The sequence below is a fragment of the Nyctereutes procyonoides genome, unplaced genomic scaffold (genome assembly GCF_905146905.1).
Source record: "Nyctereutes procyonoides isolate TBG_1078 unplaced genomic scaffold, NYPRO_anot_genome, whole genome shotgun sequence".
In the NCBI taxonomy this organism is placed as follows: domain Eukaryota; kingdom Metazoa; phylum Chordata; class Mammalia; order Carnivora; family Canidae; genus Nyctereutes; species Nyctereutes procyonoides.
Window position 1 is genome coordinate 41,370,854 of NW_026575133.1, and position 21,525 is coordinate 41,392,378.

Sequence of the window (21,525 nt, forward strand, 5' to 3'; positions counted from 1 at the left end):
AACACTGCCAAAGATCCATACTCTCTTCCCAAACTGCACCAGGTAGAGATGGTTTTAGAGGCAGGTAATTTCAATTTTATGGAAGCTTTTCAATTTATTCTAGGCATCTAAACAATTCCAATACCAAATATGACAAAGAAACACACACTCTTTCACACAAAGAACTACAGAAGAATTTTTATTATAAACATAAATGCAAAACCCAATATAAAAAAATTAAAAGTCCAAAATTAAATTTTTAAAATCGTACAACAGGAACACATGGTAGAGAATGTTTATTCTAACATAATTCACATCATGAAACCTGTTAACATATTCATTATATTGGTAAATCAATGGAATGGAACCAAATCATCATGAAGAGAGAAGCCAAAATGCATTTTTTTTAAAAATACTTATCACTAGAATTACTATCCAACTGCATTCACTGAGCCAGAGACCACTGTCGCTCAGGTAGCACACTATCTACACTATTTGGAGTCCACCAGCCAGCCAATGGCCTCGACTCCAGGCTCTAACAATGTGCACCCAACACCCATTCTGAATTAAGAGTTCTTAGGAAACTAGGACTAAAAGGAATTTTTTCTAATGCAATAAGATGTATTTCTCAAGGAAACAACACCTCTTACGTAGTATTCAGGCAAAGAATAATACATAACTTGAATTTAATCATGAGGAAACAAAACATACCAATTGAGGAACATCCTTTTTTTTTTAAAAAAAAAGAGGGTTTTATTTTTCAAAAATATCAATGTCATAAAAGACAAAGGCTAAAAGAATTGTTCCAGATTAAAGAAGACAACTAAGTGCCATGTGTGACCCTACACTAGATCCTGCGCTAGAGGGGGAAAGATGCTAAACGATGCATTACTGAATCAACTGGCAAACTGTAAGATGGTAGATATAATCATAGTTGTATCAATTTTGACAACTTTAGGTACATAAGAAAATAGCTGTATTCTTGGAAAATACTGTAAAATTGAGGGTAATCATGTATGCAATTTATTCTCAAGCAGTTCAGAAAAAAAATTTATATTTGTGTGTGGAGAGAGAGAGAGAGAGAGAAGGAACACAAATTATAAAGGAAATGAGACAAAATGTTAAAACCAGTGAATCTAAGCAAAAGGTATATGCACTCTTGGATGTTCATCCCGAGAAATGAAAAACTTATATTCACACAGAAGACTGCATATGAATGTTCAGAGCAACTTTATTTTTAACAACCAAAAACTGAAAACAACCCAGATGTGCCCTTCAGCAGATAAATGGTGAAACAAGCTGTGGTACATTTATGCCATGGAATGCCACTCACAATAAACAGGAATGAACTACTGATATGTACTATAATCTGAATGAACAACAAGGGAATTATGTGGAGTGAAGCAATCTCAAAGGTTATGTACTGTATGATTCCATCTGTAGTATTCTTGTAATGACAAAGAAACAGAGGAGAGTGTCATGGCTATCAAGGGTTAAGGTGGCAGAGAGGCTGGCAGAGATGGCTGCAGCCATGAAAGGGTAGCACAAGAAATTCTTGTGCAGAAACTATTTTGTATCTTGACTACACTGGCAGGCACACAAATCTACAGATGTGATAGAACTAAATACACATACACACACACACTCACATACCAATACAACTAAAACTGATAAATTCAAAATAAGATGGGTGGATTGTACTAACATCCATTTCCTAGCTGTGATATTATAGTTACACTAGAGGAAATTGGGTGAGGTATCCACAGGATCTCTCTGTATTATTTCTTACAACTGTATGTGAATCTACAAGTACCTCAGAGTAAAAAAGCTTAATTTAAAAATAAAGTTTAGGGATCCCTGGGTGGCGCAGCGGTTTGGCGCCTGCCTTTGGCCCAGGGCGCGATCCTGGAGACCCGGGATCGAATCCCACGTCGGGCTCCCGGTGCATGGAGCCTGCTTCTCCCTCTGCCTGTGTCTCTCCCCCTCTCTCTATCTGTGTGACTGTCATAAATAAAAAAAATAAAAAATAAAAAAAATAAATAAAAATAAAGTTTAAAAAGGAAAAAAGTTAAAACAAATAGAAAAAAATAGCAACAGAAAATAACTTATGGGGATCCCTGGGTGGCTCAGCGGTTTGGCGCCTGCCTTCAGCCCAGGGCGTGATCCTGGGGTCCGGGAATCAAGTCCCGCATTGGGCTCCCCGCATGGAACATAGCCTGCTTCTCCCTCTGCCTGTGTCTCTGCCTGCCTGTCTCCCTACCTCTCTCTCTGTGCCTCTCATGAATAAATAAATAAAATCTTTTAAAAAAATAACTTAAGAATAGTCATAAAGCACTAGAAGCACTCCTATTAGCTTCAAGAATAGGAAAAGGACGGCCCGGGTAGCTCAGCAGTTTAGCACCGTCTTCAGCCCAGGGCGTGATCCTGGAGACCCGGGATCGAGTCCCACGTCGGGCTCCCTACGTGGAACTTGCTTCTCCCTCTGCCTGTGTCTCTGCCCCTCTCTCTCTCTCTCTCTCTCTCTGTGGGTCTCTCACGAATAAACAAATAAAATCTTAAAAAAATAGGAAAAGGGGGCAGCCCAGGTGGCTCAGCGGTTTAGCACTGCCTTCAGCCCAGGGCGTGATCCTGGAGACCCAGGATCCAGTCCCACATCGGGCTCCCTGCATGTAGTCTACTTCTCCCTCTGCCTGTGTCTCTGCCTCTCTCTCTCCTCTCTGTGTAGTTAAATAAATAATAAAAAATCTTTTTAAAAAAGTTTTTTTTAAATAGGAAAAGGATGCCAGCTCTTACAGTGTTATTTAATATCATTCTAAAGGCACTAGTCATTGCTATAAACAAGACCATTATACATCAGAAAAGAGCCAAAACGATCAATTATAAATGAAATCCTTGCTACCTAGAAAATACAATACAATCAAGTGAAAAACTATTAGAATGAATTCAGTAGTATCCAATATCCAAATACAATATATAAAAATGAATAGCCTTTTTATTATATCCCACTAATACTCAATTAGAAAACTGTGTAATAAAGAACTTCATTCTATCTTTAATTCTTTATCTAAGTCATATGTAATTATTTTTTAAATATTTTAAAACTGTCCAGGAATATAATGACTATGTATGCCTAATAAGCTTCTCCAAACATATTCTCCAATTTTCCCCACTGAGTACCATATTTGTTCTCAGATTTGCTGTGTCTCCAGTCTCTAGTACACCCAACACTTCAGAAGCCAAAAACTAGGGACACCTGGGTGGCTCAGTGGTTGAGCATGTGCATTCGGCTCAGGGAGTGATCCCAGTCTGGAGATTGAGTCCTGCATCGGGCTCCCTGCAAGGAGCCTGCTTCTCCCTTTATCTATGTCTCTGCCTCCCTCTCTGTCTCTCATGAATAAATAAATAAAATCTTTTTTAAAAAGCCAAAAACCAGAAAGCAGACTCAAACATGTTTTCCAGTCCCCCAAGGCCTCAAATATTTTGCACAAGTGTTAAGTCCGTTTTAAGTGATGAGGATCTAAGGTTCCTTCCAGCTCAGAATCTCCATCTTGCCAGGAGCCAGAATCCCTTTAATCAGTTCTAAAGAGACTCAGTGTGCGTTCATTCTTGCGCAGCCCTCAGGACCATCTCTCCTCTTCATGAGGCTTCACTCTCCCAGGAATTCCAAGTTCTCAGTCAGTGGTGCTCACTCTAGAGCAGACCCACATTAATCCATTTTTCATCAGGGCCTCCCCCAGTAGTCCCCATTTCAAACACTAGCCGCTTCTAAACCACTATCAGCCTAATCCATGTCCTTCAGGGGTCCCCTGAGCCATGTATCCCATGTGAAAGCCAAGACAAGTTTTTCACTCTTTAGACAGAAGTGCTTCTGCTAAGCTCCAGGTCTTCAATATACATGAAATATCCTCCCAGTTAAGAAGCAAAGAAAAATAAATAATAACGCTAAACATCTCTAAATTTGTAAATAATGTATGAATAAGGTGTCCATTTAGATCAGTGGAATAAAGACAGATTTCTCACTAAATGGTGGTAGAACAAGGTCAACTATGTAGAAGAAGGAAATGGATTGCCTCACACCAAATCGGATGGATTAAAGAAGTGACCACAAAATATGAAATGAAAAAAAGATTAATAGATTCAACTGCAAAAAATCAAAATACGTAAGTATTGAACACATACCATATCATAAAAAATATAAAAGCAAACATCTTGCTTCCGATGTTAGGTAAACTATTCCAAAATACAGAAAAAGATGAGGGGCGCCTGGGTGGCTCAGTTGGTTAAGCGTATGCCTACAGCTCAGGTCATGATCCCAGGGTCCTGGGATCAAGCCTCCTGCCGGGCTTCCTGCTCAGCGGGGAGCCTACTTCTCCCTCTACTCCTCCCCTCCCATGCTTGTAGGCACACTCTCTGTCTCAAATAAATAAATAAAATCTTAAAAAAAAAAAAAAGCAAAAGATGAAAAATTCTCTAACATTCTAAATGTTAACTGTATTCTAGATTTCAAACTCAAACAAGGAAAGCACAAAAGTAATAATAATAATATAGGACAATCTCACTTATGAACACAGATGCAAAAATCCTAAATAAAATATTGAACTGAGGGTAGCCCCGGTGGCGCAGCGGTTTAGCGCCGCCTGCAGCCCAGGGCATGATCCTGGAGACCCTGGATCGAGTCCCACGTCAGGCTCTCTGTATGATGCCTGCTTCTCTCTCTGCCTGTGTCTCTGCCTCTCTCTCTCTCTGTCTCTATGAATAAATAAATAAAATCTTAAAAAAATATATTGAACTGAATCCCAACAGCATATTGAAGATCATGCTCAAGATAGATTCTAAGAGAATCTACCTATTAATATGATTTAATACATAGCAACAGGGGGAGTGGACTGCTTAATAAATGCCCAGCAAAAGAACATTATACAGTTTATCACCAAATTGTATTTAACAGTATTTTTTTAAAAACCTTAGTTTTTAAACTATAAAGAAATAGTGCAAAACTTCCTTAACTAAAAAATTAAGTCAGAAACAATAAACATCCTACTTAATGGTGTAATGTTACATTAAAGTTCAGACAGGATATCCCTAACAACTCAAAACTGTGCCAGAGAGGTCCTAGTCAATGTAATCAAAGAAGTTATTAAGAAGAATAAATATTGGAAGAGAGACTGGGTTTTCAATATTTATAGATAATATGACTATCTAGAAAAATCTCAAAGGATATACTCGCAAATTATTAAGACTCATGATTTCAGCAAGAATGCAGAAATCATCGATCCAAAATCAACAAATAAGTTATCACTAACGTTCCTTTATGCCCACAATAATCAATCTAAAAACATGACAGAGAGAAAGATCAATTCTAAGTAGTAACCAAAATCACAAAATGCCTGGGGATAAAATTAATAAGACTGATATAAGATCTAAATTAAATGTTTAAGTTATTTTTAAAAACACAGAAGAGCTAAAGAAACAAACCCTGCTCTTGACCAGAAAGGCACATTATTATAAAGATGTCAGCTATAAATTAGTTTAAAAATTACAATGTAACCACAATTAAATCCAAATCATGACTTTTTTATAGAAATTGACAATCTCATCTAATAATCAAATGGAAGAAAAAAGGCAAAGGATACAAAGAGACATTATTCCAAAGAAGATATATTCATGGCCTACAAACTCATGAAAATATGCTCAACATCATTAGTCATCAAGAAAATGTAAATCAAAACCACAATGAGGTTCCAATCACACTCACTAGGAAGGCTGTAACAAAACACAAACAAGAAAATAATAAATATTGGCAAGGATGTGGAGAAAGTGGAACTTTCATAAATTCCTGGTGGATATGTAAAATGGTTCAGCCCCTATGAAAAACAGTCTGGAAGTCCCTCAAAAAGTTAAATATGGAATTACCATATGACCTAGCTACTCCAGTTCTAGGCATATGCCCAAAAGAGTTGAAAATAATTATACAAATACTTATATACACATGTTCATAGCAGCACTGTTCATAATAACCAAAAGGTAGAAACAATCCAAATGTCCCATCAATGGACAAATAAATAAATTGTGGCATATACATAAAACTGAATCTTGTTAGCCATAAATAATGAGTTTATCTGAACGAATGAACCCATGCTACAACACTGATGAATCTTAAAAACATACTAAATAAAAGAAGCCAGAAGGACACAAGGTCATATATGATTCCAAGTATATGAAATAACCAGAATAGGTAAATGCACAGAGACAGAGATTGGTGGTTGCCAGAAGATAAAAAGAGGGATGAATAGGGAGCAACTACTGAATCGGTATGGGGCTTTCTTTTCGAATTAGACAGAAGTAGTGATTGTACAACACTGAATGTACTAATAAATGCCACTGAATTGTTCCCTTTAAAGTGGTTAATTTTATATGTGAATTTCACATCAGTAAAAAAAAATTTAAGTATCAAATGGAAGAGAAAAACATACAGAATGATGGAAAATATTTGCAAGGAAAAGAGTAACAAGGTTTACTCTATCAGATTAAAAAACATCCTATGAAGTAATGGTTATTAGAAGAGTATGATATTCAGTACTCTTACCTTGATGAGCACTGAGCAATATATAGAATTATTTAATCACTACATTGTATACCTGAAACTAATATAACAATGTATATTAACTATACCAGAATTAAATTTTTTAATAATTTTTAAAGAGTATGACATTTACTTGAAATAGTCAAAGACGTAGAAGAAGAAATCAGTCTAGAAAGAGACTCTTAGAAAATTATAAAAATATATATTCAACTCAGTGAGGGAAGACCACTCAAAAGATAATGGGACAGTTCTCCATGCCAATAGCACTCTAACATGGTGAATGTTCCTAAAACCCGCCAGACTTTGTGCGAGAACTGTGGCAAGCACCAACCCCACAAAATGACACACAGAAAAAGAAGGCAAAGATTCTCTTTCGTGGTACCTGAGTGGTTCAGTTGCTTAGGCAGTCAACTCTTGATTTCTGCTCAAGTCACAATCTCAGAGTCTTGGGATAGAACCCCAAGTTGGGCTCCATGCTCAGCGGGGAGTCTGCTTGGTATTCTCTCTCCCTCTCCCTCCATCCCTCCCCGCATTTGCACACATTCACACTCTCTCACAAGTGAATAATCTTTAAAAGAAAGAGAAAGAAAGAACAAAAAGAAGGACAAAGGAAAGAAAGAAAGAAAAAAGAAAAGAAAGGCAAAAATTCTATTTATGTCCAGGGAAAATGGCATCACGACAGGAAGCAGAGTGGCTATGATGGGCAGAAAATCAGTAAGCAGAGTTTCTAGAAAAAGGCTATAGAAGATTGTGCTGATGCTTGAATGTGTTGAGCCCACCAGCAGATCTAAGAGAATGCTGGCTATTAAGAGATGCAAACATTTTGAACTGGGAAGAGATAAGAGAAAGGAAAACTAATCCAGTTCTAAACTTCATATTTTGTCATATTACGAAAACAATAAAATCTTGAGGTATGTTCACTTCAATCAAGATAATGGGACAACTGGGTATTTAGAGAAAAATAGGTCCTATTACTACACATTAAAAAATAAGACTGCAGTTGGCTTAAAGTGATAAATGTTAGAAGTAAAATTATAAATATACTAAGAGAAAATATAGGGGGAAAATTGCTTAAAATAAATGGGTAAAGAAAGTCTTCTTAGTCAAGACCAAAAAAAAAAAAAAAAAAACCACAGACACCATAGAGAAAAAGACTCAAATTTTAAAAATTAAAAACTTCTGGGTGGCCCTGATAGCTCAGTGGTTTAGCACCACCTTCAGCCCAGGGTGTGATCCTGGAGACCGGGGATCGAGTCCCACGTGGGGCTCCCTGCATGGAGCCTGCTTCTTCCTCTACCTGTGTCTCTGCCTCTATCTCTCTTTGTGTGTCTCTCATGAACAAATAAATAAAATCTTTAAAAACAAAAACAAAACAGCTTTTTAAAAAATAAATAAATAAAAATTAAAAACTTCTGTACACCAAAAGAAGCCATAAATAAAGACAAAACAACAGACTGAAAGAAAATATCAGCAACACATAAGAATTCAAGGATTTAGGGGAGCCTGAGTGGCTCAGTCAGTTAAGCGTCTGCCTTCAGCTCAGGTCATGATCTCAGGGTCCTGGGATCAAGCCCCACATCAGGCTCCCTGCTCAGTGGGGAGCCTGCTTCTCCTTTGCTTGTGTGCTCTCTTTCTCTATCACTCACTCTCTCAAATAAATAAAATATTTTTTAAAAAAGAACAGGCAAATAGGAACAGTCACAAAAAGAAATATTCAAACTTAATTGGCCAGGCTTGGGTGTAGGTATGGCATTATTCTTCTGTGCAGTCAGAATAAAGAACCCCAAAACCATACCTATTTGAGGAATGGGGAGTGTCCAAGTTGCCCAAGGTAAAGTAGAAGGGGAAAGAGGAAAAATAAGACACCCTCAAGGACTTGTGCCCACTCAGTGAAGTATGGCTCTAAGAGATGAGTTCTGGAGTACATGGAGATGGAATGCCTTAAAGGAAACAATTTTATTTGCAAACAGAAAGCACTAACTTTTTTCTTTTTAGCACTAACTTTTTTTAATTTCTAAAATGCAGAAACATGAATCTTATTCTTTAAGAGATCAGTGAGGAAAATTATTAAGAAATAAATTTATGCTCCTAAGTACAACCAGGCCAGGATTAATTATTGGCAAAATGTGACCAAAGCAGACACACCTAATGTTCTAGGGAGAAGCAAATCATTAAAAAATATCTACACTGTGATTCCATTCTACAAATTTCAAAAACAAGCAAGATTAAATAACAGTTTAAGGATACAAATGATGTGGTTCAAGTATAAAGAACATATAAAACTCAAGTTACCTCTGAAAGGGAAAAAAAAGTACGGATTACAAACAAGAATGTAGATCTTCAAAGGCAATGATAAATTTTTCCGGGATCCCTGGGTGGCGCAGCGGTTTGGCACCTGCCTTTGGCCCAGGGCGCGATCCTGGAGACCCGGAATTGAATCCCATGTCGGGCTCCCGGTGCATGGAGCCTGCTTCTCCCTCTGCCTGTGTCTCTGCCTCTCTCTCTCTCTCTCTCTCTCTCTCTCTCTCTCTGTGTGTGTGTGTGTGTGTGTGTGTGTAACTATCATAAATAAATAAAAATTAAAAAAAATTTTCCTACACTGGATAATCAACTAATTGTCCTATTATTCTGTATACCTTACACATATTTATCACACATTATTTCATAACTTCTCAGTATTTGATAAAAGACCATAATTGAAAAACAAACAATGTGGGATTAATTGACTATGTTGTACACTTGAAACTAATGTCACATTGTGTGTCAACTATACTCAACTAAAAAATAAAACAACACTGTATAGATTGCATGTAAAGGCATATATATAGTCTTTTAATTCTAGATTCAATGTTTGTCACTGAAAATCTGCTTGGTTCTGTCATGTCTGTTAGGAGTTAGCAAAATCCTTGATTTTCATCTTTTCTTCTGAAGTTGCATTAACAAGAAGATTCGTGGGGGTAGGAAGAGTTTACAATAAAGGGCAACGCACTCTTTGATCAAATTCACTGAGAACCACTAGCAATCACTTCAGGGAGCACTAGCAAAGAGGGTACTTGCCAGAACTCAAGAGTAAAAAGGTTTGCATAAGAAAATTAAAAGCAATGCAGGAAGAATGATGCAATTTGAACAGTAATATATTTTTCCATTAATTAGTTTTTAACTGATGAAAATTCAATGAAACTCTGGTTGAAACTTCAGCTCTCCATTGAGATACTGCACGAAAATGAGAGTGAGTCCAGTTGAACACTTGCAGTGTCAGAGCCAATTCTGCATGTAGTGGGTGGTTGCGAGTTCAACGACAGTACCACATGTACTCCTCCCTACCAGCCAGCAGTAAAAAAAGTCCCAGAGAACCAGGCCTGGGCTCTGCCCACAACACTGTCTTCTGAGTATTCCTTTCATTAGAACAGTACAAGATTACACAATGACCCTTAAGTTGAAACAGGATTCTGGATGCCTAAGAAAGTGGGATACTCTTTGCATATGGTAAGCTGACTGCTGAGACAATCAATAAATGAATTAGCATAAAGTATGCTGACTTCTTTGGAAGGAATTTTATGAACACAAGATTTAAGACTTCTTATATAATAAACAACGCAACCACAAGAAGTAAAAGTAGTAGTTGTTGTTTAATTTTCATCAATTAAGGGATCCCTGGGTGGCGCAGCAGTTTGGCGCCTGCCTTTGGCCCAGGGCGCGATCCTGGAGACCCGGGATCGAATCCCACGTCAGGCTCCCGGTGCATGGAGCCTGCTTCTCCCTCTGCCTGTGTCTCTGCCTCTCTCTCTCTCTCCCTGTGTGACTATCATAAATAAATAAAAATTTAAAAAAATAATAATTTTCATCAATTAAAAAGTAGAACTAAGAGTACTACAGTAAGTAAATGTTATTAATCAATCAATAAACCTGTGACTTACACACAAGACTGTATTAAGTGATGAAAAGAAATTTTAAAAGACACTGTCCCTGTGTCAGAAGCATGCAGTAGTTGAAGACAAGATAATAGTAAAAAGTGGTGGTAAAGCCAGACATCAAAAATACTCCACAATTCTGTCCACTCTCCCTAGTCATCTGCTTTCCATATTCATACCTAGTTCAGCTAAACACATGTCCCAACCCTCCAAACCCACATACTGCAATGCACTTCTTCTCTCCTCCTCAAATGCTTCACCCTCATTAGAACAACCTGAGAATCTTACCTGTCCTTCAGGTTTCATCCCAAAAGCTTTCTGCATCCTTAGAAGTCTTTTTTTTTTTTTTAACATTTTATTTATTTATTCGTGAGAGACAGAGGGAGAGAGAGAGGCAGAGACACAGGCAGAGGGAGAAGCGGGTTCCACACAGGGAGCCCGATGTGGGACTCGATCCCAGGTCCCCGGGATCTCACCCTGGGCAGGTACTAAACCGCTGAGCCACCCAGGCTGCCCCTTAGAAGTCTTTTTAATCTACATACTCCCTTATGATCTTGCACAATTTTTCTCTGTGGTTCCCTCCCTACTATTTTTAGTTCTATATTTGTTTTATCCCTCCTATTGAGACAGGAGTAACAGAAAGAAGTTGTGAAAAAACTAGATTTAAATCTAAATGTTAACTGTCCAACACTGATTAAACCAAACTACCTTTCATAAGCCTGTTTCCAAATATACAAAATAAAGAAATTATTAAATACCTTGCATTACTTCATTTAATAGTGTGAGAGAAAAAAGAGAAACACAAAGACAAACAATATAGAAATGTATGGGGAAATAAAGGACAGGAAATTCATAGTTAATAGAACTGTATTTCACATGTTCAAAAAGAGGAAAGGGTTGAATGGGCTAAGAGGTGTCAAAGGTATTGGGGCACCTGGGTAGCACAGTCAGTTTCAGTTCAGATAGTGATTTCAGAGTCTAGAGATGAAGACTATGATGCCTGAAATGAAAAATACACCCAAATGGGATTAACATCAGATCAGACATACTGAAGAAAAAATTAATAAACTGGAATATATAACAATAGGAATTATCCAAAATGAAAAGCAAAGAAAAAAGACCAAGAAATTAAGAGAGCATCGGTAAGCTGGAGGATAACTTCAAGCGACCTACTCTATACATAACTGAAATCTGCAAAGGAGGGAGGGGAAAGGGAGAAAGAAAAAAACATTTGAGAAAGTAACAGCCCAAAGTTTTCGAAATTTGATAGAAACTATAACACAAATCCAAGAAGTTCAATGACACAAATCATATACACAAAAAAGAAAACAATACTAAGACACATAAAATTATAAAAACAGCAGAGAAAAAAAGACACATTAAGTATAGCAAAACAGAGATAAGGATATCAGATCTCCTGTCAGACATAAGCAAGGAAGAGGACAGTGAATCAAAATCCTTATAACACTGGTGGGGAAAAAAACTGTCTATCTAGAATTCTTTGTGTAGCAAATATATCTTTCAAAAACAAAGGCAAGGGGCACCTGGTGGCAGTTGGTTAAGCATCCAACTCTTGCCTCAGGCTCAGGTCATGATCTGAGTCATGAGATCGAGCTCACGTCAGCTCCATGCTTAGTGCAGAGTCGGCTTGAGATTCTATCTCTCCTTCTCCCTCCACCCCTCCCCCTGTGCACACGCTCTCTCTCAGATAAATAAAACCTTTTTTTAAATTTTATTTTTTTTCTTTTTTAAAAATTTTTATTTTTATTTATGATAGTCACACACAGAGAGAGAGAAAGAGGCAGAGACACAGGCAGAGGGAGAAGCAGGCTCCATGCACCGGGAGCCCGACGTGGGATTCGATCCCGGGTCTCCAGGATCGCGCCCTGGGCCAAAGGCAGGCGCCAAACCGCTGCGCCACCCAGGGATCCCTAAATTTTATTTATTTATTCAGAGAGAGAGAGAGAGAGAGAGAGAGGCAGAGACACAGGCAGGCTCCATACAAGGAGCCCGACATGGGACTCAATCCTGGGTCTCCAGGATCACACCCTGGGCTGAAGGCGGCGCTAAACCGCTAAGCCACCCAGGCTGCCCAAAACCTTTTTTTAAAAAAAGGCAAGATACAAACTTTTCCAGACATGTGAAAACTGAAATAATCATTACCAGCAAAACTGCATTGCCAGACGTCAAAGGAAGTCCTTAAGGCAGAAAGAAAATAACAGATTGAAACTATTTCAGAAAATTAAAGAAAAAGGAATACTTCCTAACTCATCCAAGGTGCCACCATTACTTTGATACCATAACAAAAACAAAGATATTATAAGAAGAAACATCCCAACCAATGCCTGTCACAACCATATATATATAATTTTAGGAAATCAATAACAACAATATAAAAAAAAGAGTAATACATCAGGACTAAGTAGGGTTTATTTCAAAAATGCAATGTTAGTTCTAATATTTGAAAATCAATGTATTTCACCATATTAAACCAAAAATGAAAAATCATCTCAGTAGACTCAGAGAAAACACTTGTCAAATCCAACTTTATTTCTGAAAAAAAGTTAGCAAACTAGGAAGAAAAGTTCCTCACTTACAAAGAGCATATATAAAAAGTCTACAGCTATCATCACACTTAATGGTGAAAGACTGAGCACTTTCTTCCTAAGATCAGAACAAGACAAATAGGTCTACTCTCACCACTTCTATTTAACACTGTACTGGGAATTAAATCCAGCACAATAAGAAAAAAAAAACCCAAAGATTAGAAAGGAAGAAGTAAAACTGTATTCACAAATGACATAATCTTCATATAAAAAATCCAATGGAATCTATTAAAAAAGCCAATGGAATAAGTGAGCATACCCTACTTGATAGAAAAGATCAATTTACAAAAATTAATCATTTCTATATAGTAGCAACAATCAAAAACACAAATTTGAAAAACCGTTTCAATACCATCAAAAAATACAAAATACACTATGTTGTACACCTGAAATAATGTATATTGTATGTCATCTATACTTCAATTTAAAAAATGTTAGAAAATATATATGAAATATGTAAGGATAACCATGACAAAAGAAGTACAAGATTTACCAAATGAAAACTACAAAATATTGCTGAGAAAAATAAAAGAAAATCTAAATAAATAGAGACTACAGCATATTCATAGGTTGGAAGACACAACATCACTAAAATAGTAATTCTTGGGACACCTGGTGGCTCAGGTGGTTAAACGTCTGACTTTTGGTTTTGGCTCAGGTCCTGATTTCATGGGTCATGGGATCCAGCCCCAAGATGGGACTCCAAGCTGAGCAGGAATCTGCTTGGATATGTTCTCCATCTACCCCTTCCCCTCCTTCTGTGTGTGCTCACTCTCTCTCTCTCTAAAATAAGTAAATAAATGTTTTTTTTTTAAGATGGTAATGTTCCTCAAACTGACCTAAATACGATCTCAAATTCTCAAGCAGACTTTTGGAAAAGCTGACAAGCTAATTCTAAAATTAATATAGAAATGAAAAAGACAGGCAGCCCAGGTGGCTCAGCGGTTTGGAGCCTGCCTTTGGCCAGGGCGCGATCCTGGAGTCCCGGGATCGAGTCCCGCGTCAGACTCCCGGCGTGGAGCCTGCTTCTGCCTCCTCCTGTGTCTCTGCCTCTCTCTCTGTGTGTCTATCGTGAATAGATAAATAACTAAATCTTTTAAAAAAATAAATAAAATATGTACTGCCTGTAATATGTCAACTATTCCACAGCACATCAGCTTTTTAAAAATATAGTCTTAACCAGTAATTAATAATCCTTCAAATAAAGACAAACTGGACCCGAACTCATTCACATAAAACTATTCCCTGTTAATACTGTGCATTTTAGTCATAAAATTCATAGGGCATCCTTACTTCTAAACTATTAAGAAAGACTGATTTAAACTGGCAAAATTCAGTAAATCATAAAGAAAACAAATGTCTTATTGGAGCAAAAGAGCTCTGAACAACTCAAGTATTGTTTCATTTAAAAAACTTACAAGGACTAAAAAGAATAACAAATTATGTAAATTGTTGCTTTTACTCTAAGTAGGACTAAACAAAAATAACAATGTTTATTGTTATTTCCTACCTAGTATCATAACTGCTGCTATAGTTTCATAATCAGTCCTTTAAAACAGATTAAAGCTGAGCAGGGCAAAGAGAAAGAAGCAACTGTTTCCCATGTGGAGAAATGCTCTCTAAATGAGAAGTTAAAGAGAAATGTCTGGGGCCTTTCCCTGAATCCCTTAGCACCTAGACAATCACTGCAAACCTCTTTTCCTCATCAAAGCCTAATGGGAGTTAGAAACAATCCAATTTCATTAAAGGAAACCTGCCGAGGAAACTAAAGAGCAGAGTTCCTCAATTAGCATATGACTTTCTGCCTCCTGGTTTGGGTACCCAAGCTCTCCAATCTACCAAATGCTCCAACAATATTTATTTTAAAGATTTTTTTTAACTTCCTACTATATCAGCCTACTTCATTACTTGTCCTTTTCCTTATAGTCCCTATAGTATTTATGTTGATATTCTCAGTCTAGCATTCATGCTGAAATCAGAACCTGATTTAGAGAAGTAACATGATGCAGTGCTGTGGAAGGAATATGAGCTTTGGAATCAGACAGACATGGGTCCATATTTTGGTCCTAATACATATTGCCTTATAACTTAAGTAAACTCCCTGAGCCTCAATTTTCTCATCAGTAGAAGAGCCAAACCATCTTTCTCATCGGATAACAACTGGTATTAAACGACATAAGGCATGTGACTTATTTGACACATACGAGGGGAGGGGGCTCCATAAATAATAACCCCCTTCCTCTTCTTCACTTTCTAATTAGAAGGCATTTTCTGAGGCAAGCTACCTCTATTAGCCCTTATCAGCCAGGTGATTTCCATCCATGACATTTTCACTGTACTTTGTGCCACATTAAAGTCCTTCCCCGCCAATGTCTCTTTGCTGACATCCGTGCATCCCAGAAGCAGATGTACTGGGATATAAGAAAGGAATCGAAAGTAGTTGGATGGTACTCCCATGTTCATAGCAGCATCATTCACAATAGCTAAAATGTGGAAGCAGCCCAAGTGTTCACCAACAGAGGAACAGATAGGCAAAATGTGGTATGTACATATAAGGGAAAATTATTCAACCTTTAAAAAGAGGAAGTTCTGACTTATGCTACGACATGGATGAACCTTAAGAATACTACGCTAAATGGAATAAGCCAGTCCCAGAAAGATACTGTTTAATTCCACTTCTGAGGTACTCAGAGAACCCAAAAATCATAGAGACAAAAGGTAGAATGGTAGTTGCCAGAAGCTGGGGAGAGGGAATATGAAGTTTAACAGGCACAGAGTTTCAATTTTACAAGATGGAAACCAGTTATGGAGATGGATGGTGGTGATGTTTGCACATTATGAATGTATTTAATACCACTGAACTATACACTTAAAAATGGTTAAGATGTGGGGCACCTAGGTGGCTCAGTGGCTGAGCATCTGCCTTCAGCTCAAGGTGATCCGTGGGTCCCAGGATCAAGTCCTGCACTAGCTCCCTCTGCCTGTCTCTACCTCTCTCTGTCTCTCATGAATAAATTAAATCTTAAAAAAAAAATATTAAGATGTTAAATTTTACCACAATAAAAAAAAAAACAACAGAAGAATAAGTTTCTTTTAACTAACAGTGAACTAAACCTGACCACTTTCCAGCCTCAATGTGAGAATCAATCACATAATTACAACCTCCAGGCATCAAGTTCTTGCTATGGTTCCAAATAAAATGCTGTCTGAAAAGTCCTCATCAAATCCTTCTATGTCCCATAATGTGACACAACGGAGCATCTTGTGCAGCCACCACCCTCCATCTAATAAAGACAACAAGAATTCTGGCCATCTCTCTGACATCACCAGTAATGGCACAGATGGCTGGACCTCAAAGGGATCAATGGAGCTATTCCAGGCCCACTCACAGTTTGACTTATTTATGCATTAAGCATACTCCCCATATAAAACTTAAAAATTTTCTGAAGGTTCCAAAGAACGTTCTAAAAACTGGATTCTATAAGGCTGGTTGTACAACACTATAGGAATCCAAAGTCTAGGATAAATTGGGAAACTGCAAATAGAAGTTTACCAATCTCCCTCAAGAAAATGCTTTGTTATACTTTTTTGTACTTAAAATATTGAGCCATCTCAAAATCATTTCCAATCCAATGCCCAAAATCAACTGGTCTGAAGGCATTCTGAGGTGAGCACTATAAAATGTGCCTCGAATATGACTCTTAAAAAACATTTACAGAGGGATGCCTGGGTGGCTCAGCGGTTGGGCGCCTGCCTTTGGCTCAGGTCGTGATGCCCAGATCCGGGATCGAGTCCCACGTCAGGCTCCCTGTGAGGAGCCTGCTTCTCCCTCTGCCTATGTCTCTGCCTCTCCTCCCAATCTCTGTCTCTCATGAATAAATAGGTAAATCTTTAAAAAAAAAAAACATTTACAGCAATAAAACTCAAATGTACTAAAAGCTGGGGGTGGGTGACAGTAGAAATAGGGAGTTGTTCAACAGGTATAGAGTTTTAGTTTTGTAAAATAAAATTTAAAAAAAAGGCCTAGTGTAAATATAGTTAACATCACTGTACACTTAAAAATGGTTAAGAGGGTAAGTTTTATGTGTTTTCATTACTACAATTAAAAAGAAACAATCACAGGGCACCTGGGCGATGCAGTTGGTTAAGTGTTAAACATTAAGACTCTTGGTTTAGGCTCAGGTCGTGATCTCAGGATCCTCCAGCACTGCCTCCAGCTCCACACTCAGTGGAGTCTGCTTAAGACTCTCTCTCTCTCTGGCCCTCCCCCCAACACACACATACACACACTCTTGCTTCCTCTAATAAATAAATAAACAAATAAATCTTTAAAAGAAAGAGTCACAGAAGTTAGTGCCCTAGTGGTCATACTGATGCGAACATTTCAAATCAACTAACTTCTATTATCCAATACTAATCTCTAAAATTCCTTTTGTCCCGATTAAAACAAAAAAAGTGGATCTCATGCTGGTAGGATATAAGCTTCTCCAACTACAATAAAGCTATGGGAGTATGTTTAGGAAATAAGAAGACAATACAAATACTAAGCAATGGTAGAAATACAAAGTAGACTATTTAAACCCAATCTGTGTACACCCCCATGTGCAATGCAGCCTAAGTCTCTAAGTAAAACTGTATAGAGGCTTCTCCTTACTCCAAAGATAAAGAAAAATGGGATCCCTGGGTGGCGCAGTGGTTTAGCGCCTGCCTTTGGCCCAGGGCGCGATCCTGGAGACCCGGGATCGAATCCCACGTTGGGCTCCCGGTGCATGGAGCCTGCCTCTCTCTCTCTCTCTCTCTCTCTCTCTCTCTCTCTCTCTCTCTGTGTGTGTGTGTGTGTGTGTGACTATAAGAAAGAAAAGAAAAGAAAAGAAAAGAAAAGAAAAGAAAAGAAAAGAAAGAAAAGAAAAGAAAAGAAAGAAAAAAGACTCAACCTGCTTATAAAGCCCAGCCCCCTCTCCTGCCAGATTTTTCAACACTCTTCCTGTTCTCTACATAGAGCTGTACCCTATATCCCGAGTCCTCCCCAAGAACCCCACCATCTTTGCCCTTGCTGTTTGCTCTGACTGGAATACTCTTCCTTTCCTGTGCATCCTTCAGATCTTAGTTCAAATGTCATTCCTGTGACTTCCCTAAATCAAAAAGTGTCACTGTTGGAGTTTTACATTCATGTGATTATTTGGTATTGTCTGCTGAAGACAGGGGCCAGAGATGCATTCACTCTCCCCCTTTCCAAGGCAAAACACGATGTACCCAATAAGCACTCATATATTTGTTGAACAAGTGAATAAATGGTCTCTACACCTGTAAGAAAGCAATGAAACATCGTTAAAAGGTTTCCTTAATGAATCACTTGAGGATGTCCAAAGCAATTGAACCTAAAATCCCTACTCAACTCCTAAAGAAAAAAAAAAAAGTCAATTCAGGTGTCTGTATAAATTTCTCTGGCCCTTCTATGTCCCTAGGCAAATGCTGAGCATAAGGCTGATAAGTAAAACACACAAATACACACACATCATGGATAAAACAGAATTACTCCTTGCTGAGCAACTTGTTTTTTGTATTTCTTTATACAATGCCTGCTACATGGGGGGGGGGCACTCTGGAAATATCTGTCAAATGAATAAAGAGCAACATTTCACAAGACTTTTAGGTATTTATGAATAAGTGACTAACTCTACTGAAAAATGAAGTGATTTGGGCAGCCCTGGTGGCCCAGCGGTTTTAGTGCAGCCTTTGGCCCAGGGCGTGATCCTGGGGTCCCGGGGTCGAGTCCCACGTCAGGCTCCCTGTACGGAGCCTGCTTCTCCCTCTGCCTGTCTGTGTCTCTGTCTCTCTCTGTGTGTGTCATGAATAAATAAATAAAACCTTTAAAAAAAAAAAAAAAGGTGGTGATTCATATGAAAGTAAGACCATCACCGAACCAAAGGAGTGCATCTCTTAATCGGCAAAGTCCCCTGCTAGTAGCTATATTCATTTAGATCTTGTACTAAGAGTGGAAGAAATAGATACTGCAATCAAGTGACTGTAGAGCTTTAAATAAAAACTACAAAATGTCACTTGGAACTACTTCCCAAAATGCTTAAGAACATTAAGAAACTCTTTAGAATTCCCAGTCCCCTCCAATACAAACTGTATTTATACTTCAGAGATATAACCCATAAACATAATACAGAGAACTCCAGCCCACACTGACCTCTCCTCCCTCTGATTTTGCATTTAAACAACGCCGCTTTATAGTTTTCCCACTAATTTAATGAAAACACTCTCTTGTTTTATATCCCTTCGCGTACGTGAAACACTGTGGGTGCTTATTAAATGCGTACTGAACTTACATGAAATCATATTGCATTGAATAGTGGATTTTAGTATAGAAATTCCTGCCAAAAAAAAAAAAAAGAAAAGAAAAGAAATTCCTGCCAATGTCATTCCTGAAAACTGTTCACATGCCTCGCTTTTAGCTCCATCATTAGATCCAATATAAAGCTGTTACCCGACAATGTTCAAAGTTTATATCTTCTTAGGACCACACCTACAAACTCAATTAAGGGAGGCTTTCTGGGTCAGGGGTCTCTTTTCAAGTGTAAGTCAGAGATCCTAACAAACACCTGCCCTTACTTTCCTTGAAGTAGTGATTTCACTTGATATCCCCCCCCCTCCCCCAAACTCAGTCCCGGGGAGAGTCCCTTCTGTAGGAAACTGGACGAGACAAAAATCTAAGCTACCTAATCCCTAACCGCGCATCCCTTAAAACAGAAAACCTAACCCTGCGGAAAAGGATCAGTTCAAGACGTTCCGTTACATCCGTCTCCACCATCAACAAAAGCGGGTAAGAGAACATCACTCTGGAAGGCGCAAAGCAGCAAACGTCAAGGATCCTTAGTTAAGCGGCTGCTGTGCGGGGCTCCTCAAACGCTCCATCCCACACATCCGTATCAGGACCCGTGAGAACGCGTCCACAGGTGACCGAGCCTCGGGAAGCGTCCTCTCGGCAGCAACAGGCTCTGTTTAATTCTGGTTTTCCCATCCGCCCTAAGGGGAGGGGGCGGCAGGGGAGGGCCGGGGCGGGGGCCGAGGAGCCGGGCGGGTCCGGTCGGCGGGGAGCTGGGGGCTCGCGGTGGGCAGGTGCGACGCCGGAGCCGGGCAGCGATGCCAGAGGCGGAGGGCGCACGCCCGGGGCCGCCGCCGCTGAGTGCCGCGGGCGCCCGGCGGCCCAGACCCAGGGCCGGTCCCGGGAAGGGGGTCGAGGTGGGGCGCGCGGGACGGGGGCGGGGAGGCCTCACCGTTGCTCGCGGGAGGCTGGCGCCGCGGCGGTCCCGCAGTTGCTAAGGAGAATGCTCTTCCGGGTCAGGGGCGCGGCGGGGTAGCGGCGACGGTGGCCGGCCGGGGCCAAGAGCGGCGCGCGCTGCTGCAGCGCGGCGGCGGCGGTGGTCGGCGGTCTCGCGGCTGCGCGGGGCGGGGCGGGGCGGGGCCTGGCGGGGGGTCGCGACACTTTTGTGACCTCGCGTCGCGGGGGCGACGGGCTGTGGCCGGTCACTCTAGCCAGGCGACCTCTGAGAAAAGCCTTCCCGCCGGCCCGCGGGCGCCTCGGCCCCCTGCTCCGGAGCCAGGCCGCTGCGGGGGATGCTGAGCCCGCCCGGCCCGGGCTCTCGCCTCGCTTCTCGGCCTCTTCCCTGGGACACGGTTTTACTTATTCTTTCTTTCGTTTACTAGGCACTCGGTTGTTGGGCACCTGCTGAAGGCTCCGGGGGCTGGGCTGGCCCTGCAGGTGCCGATGCTCCGGGGCTGGGCTGGCCCTGCAGGTGCCGATGCTCCCGGGCTGGGCTGGCCCTGCAGGTGCCGATGCTCCCGGGCTGGGCTGGCCCTGCAGATGCACAGAGGGGCGACCTAGGCGGGGTCCCTGCAGCATGCACCCTGACCGAGAGCCGGCAGGCGGACGGGTGCTGCTTCCCCAGGGGGATACGTACAGGCCGCGGGGTCCACCCAGACCCGGGGGAGTTAAGCTGGTGGTGGAGACTGAAGGACGGGGAGGAGTGTTTCACGTAAGAAGCCGCCTTCCAGGGAGGTCAGTGTGGCCTGCCCAGGGAAGTGTGTAGAGAAGAAAGGAGGGAGCCCAAGAAAACATCAAATGTGTAGGTGTGAACAAAGGAAAAGGAACCTCCAAAGAGCAAAGCAGGATGTTCGGTTGAAGGACTGTTGAGAAGACAGCAGGAAACGAAAGAATTCCAGTAAGGACGTGGTCACCAATGTCCCATGATGTGGCCATCACATGCCCAAGGATTTCGATAAAAAAAAAAAAAAAAATCAAAGTTTAGGAATAAGGTGTCAAAGTGGGCAGTGGCTTGAATCTGTGTAGTGAAGGAGTCCCCCACCACCATATGCTCCATATTAAAACAAGGGGAGGAGATACATTAAATTGTTCCTGAACGCATTAATGTTTTTGAAA

The 21,525-nt window shown here is 40.1% G+C and overlaps 1 protein-coding gene across 3 annotated transcripts in view; it reads right to left on the reverse strand.

The window, feature by feature from the left end:
- Positions 1 to 20,528, reverse strand: part of DIS3L2 (DIS3 like 3'-5' exoribonuclease 2) — a 344,308-nt gene extending 323,780 nt beyond the window's left edge. Inside the window, exon 1 of one of the 3 annotated variants that reach the window (XM_055345950.1) lies at positions 20,363 to 20,528. The gene's annotated coding sequence lies outside the window, so the exon portion shown is untranslated. Of the gene's footprint in view, positions 1 to 19,845; positions 20,014 to 20,362 lie in introns of those variants that run through there. The other 2 variants (XM_055345951.1, XM_055345952.1) reach the window with 2 other exon arrangements.
- Positions 20,529 to 21,525: the final 997 nt, after the last annotated feature.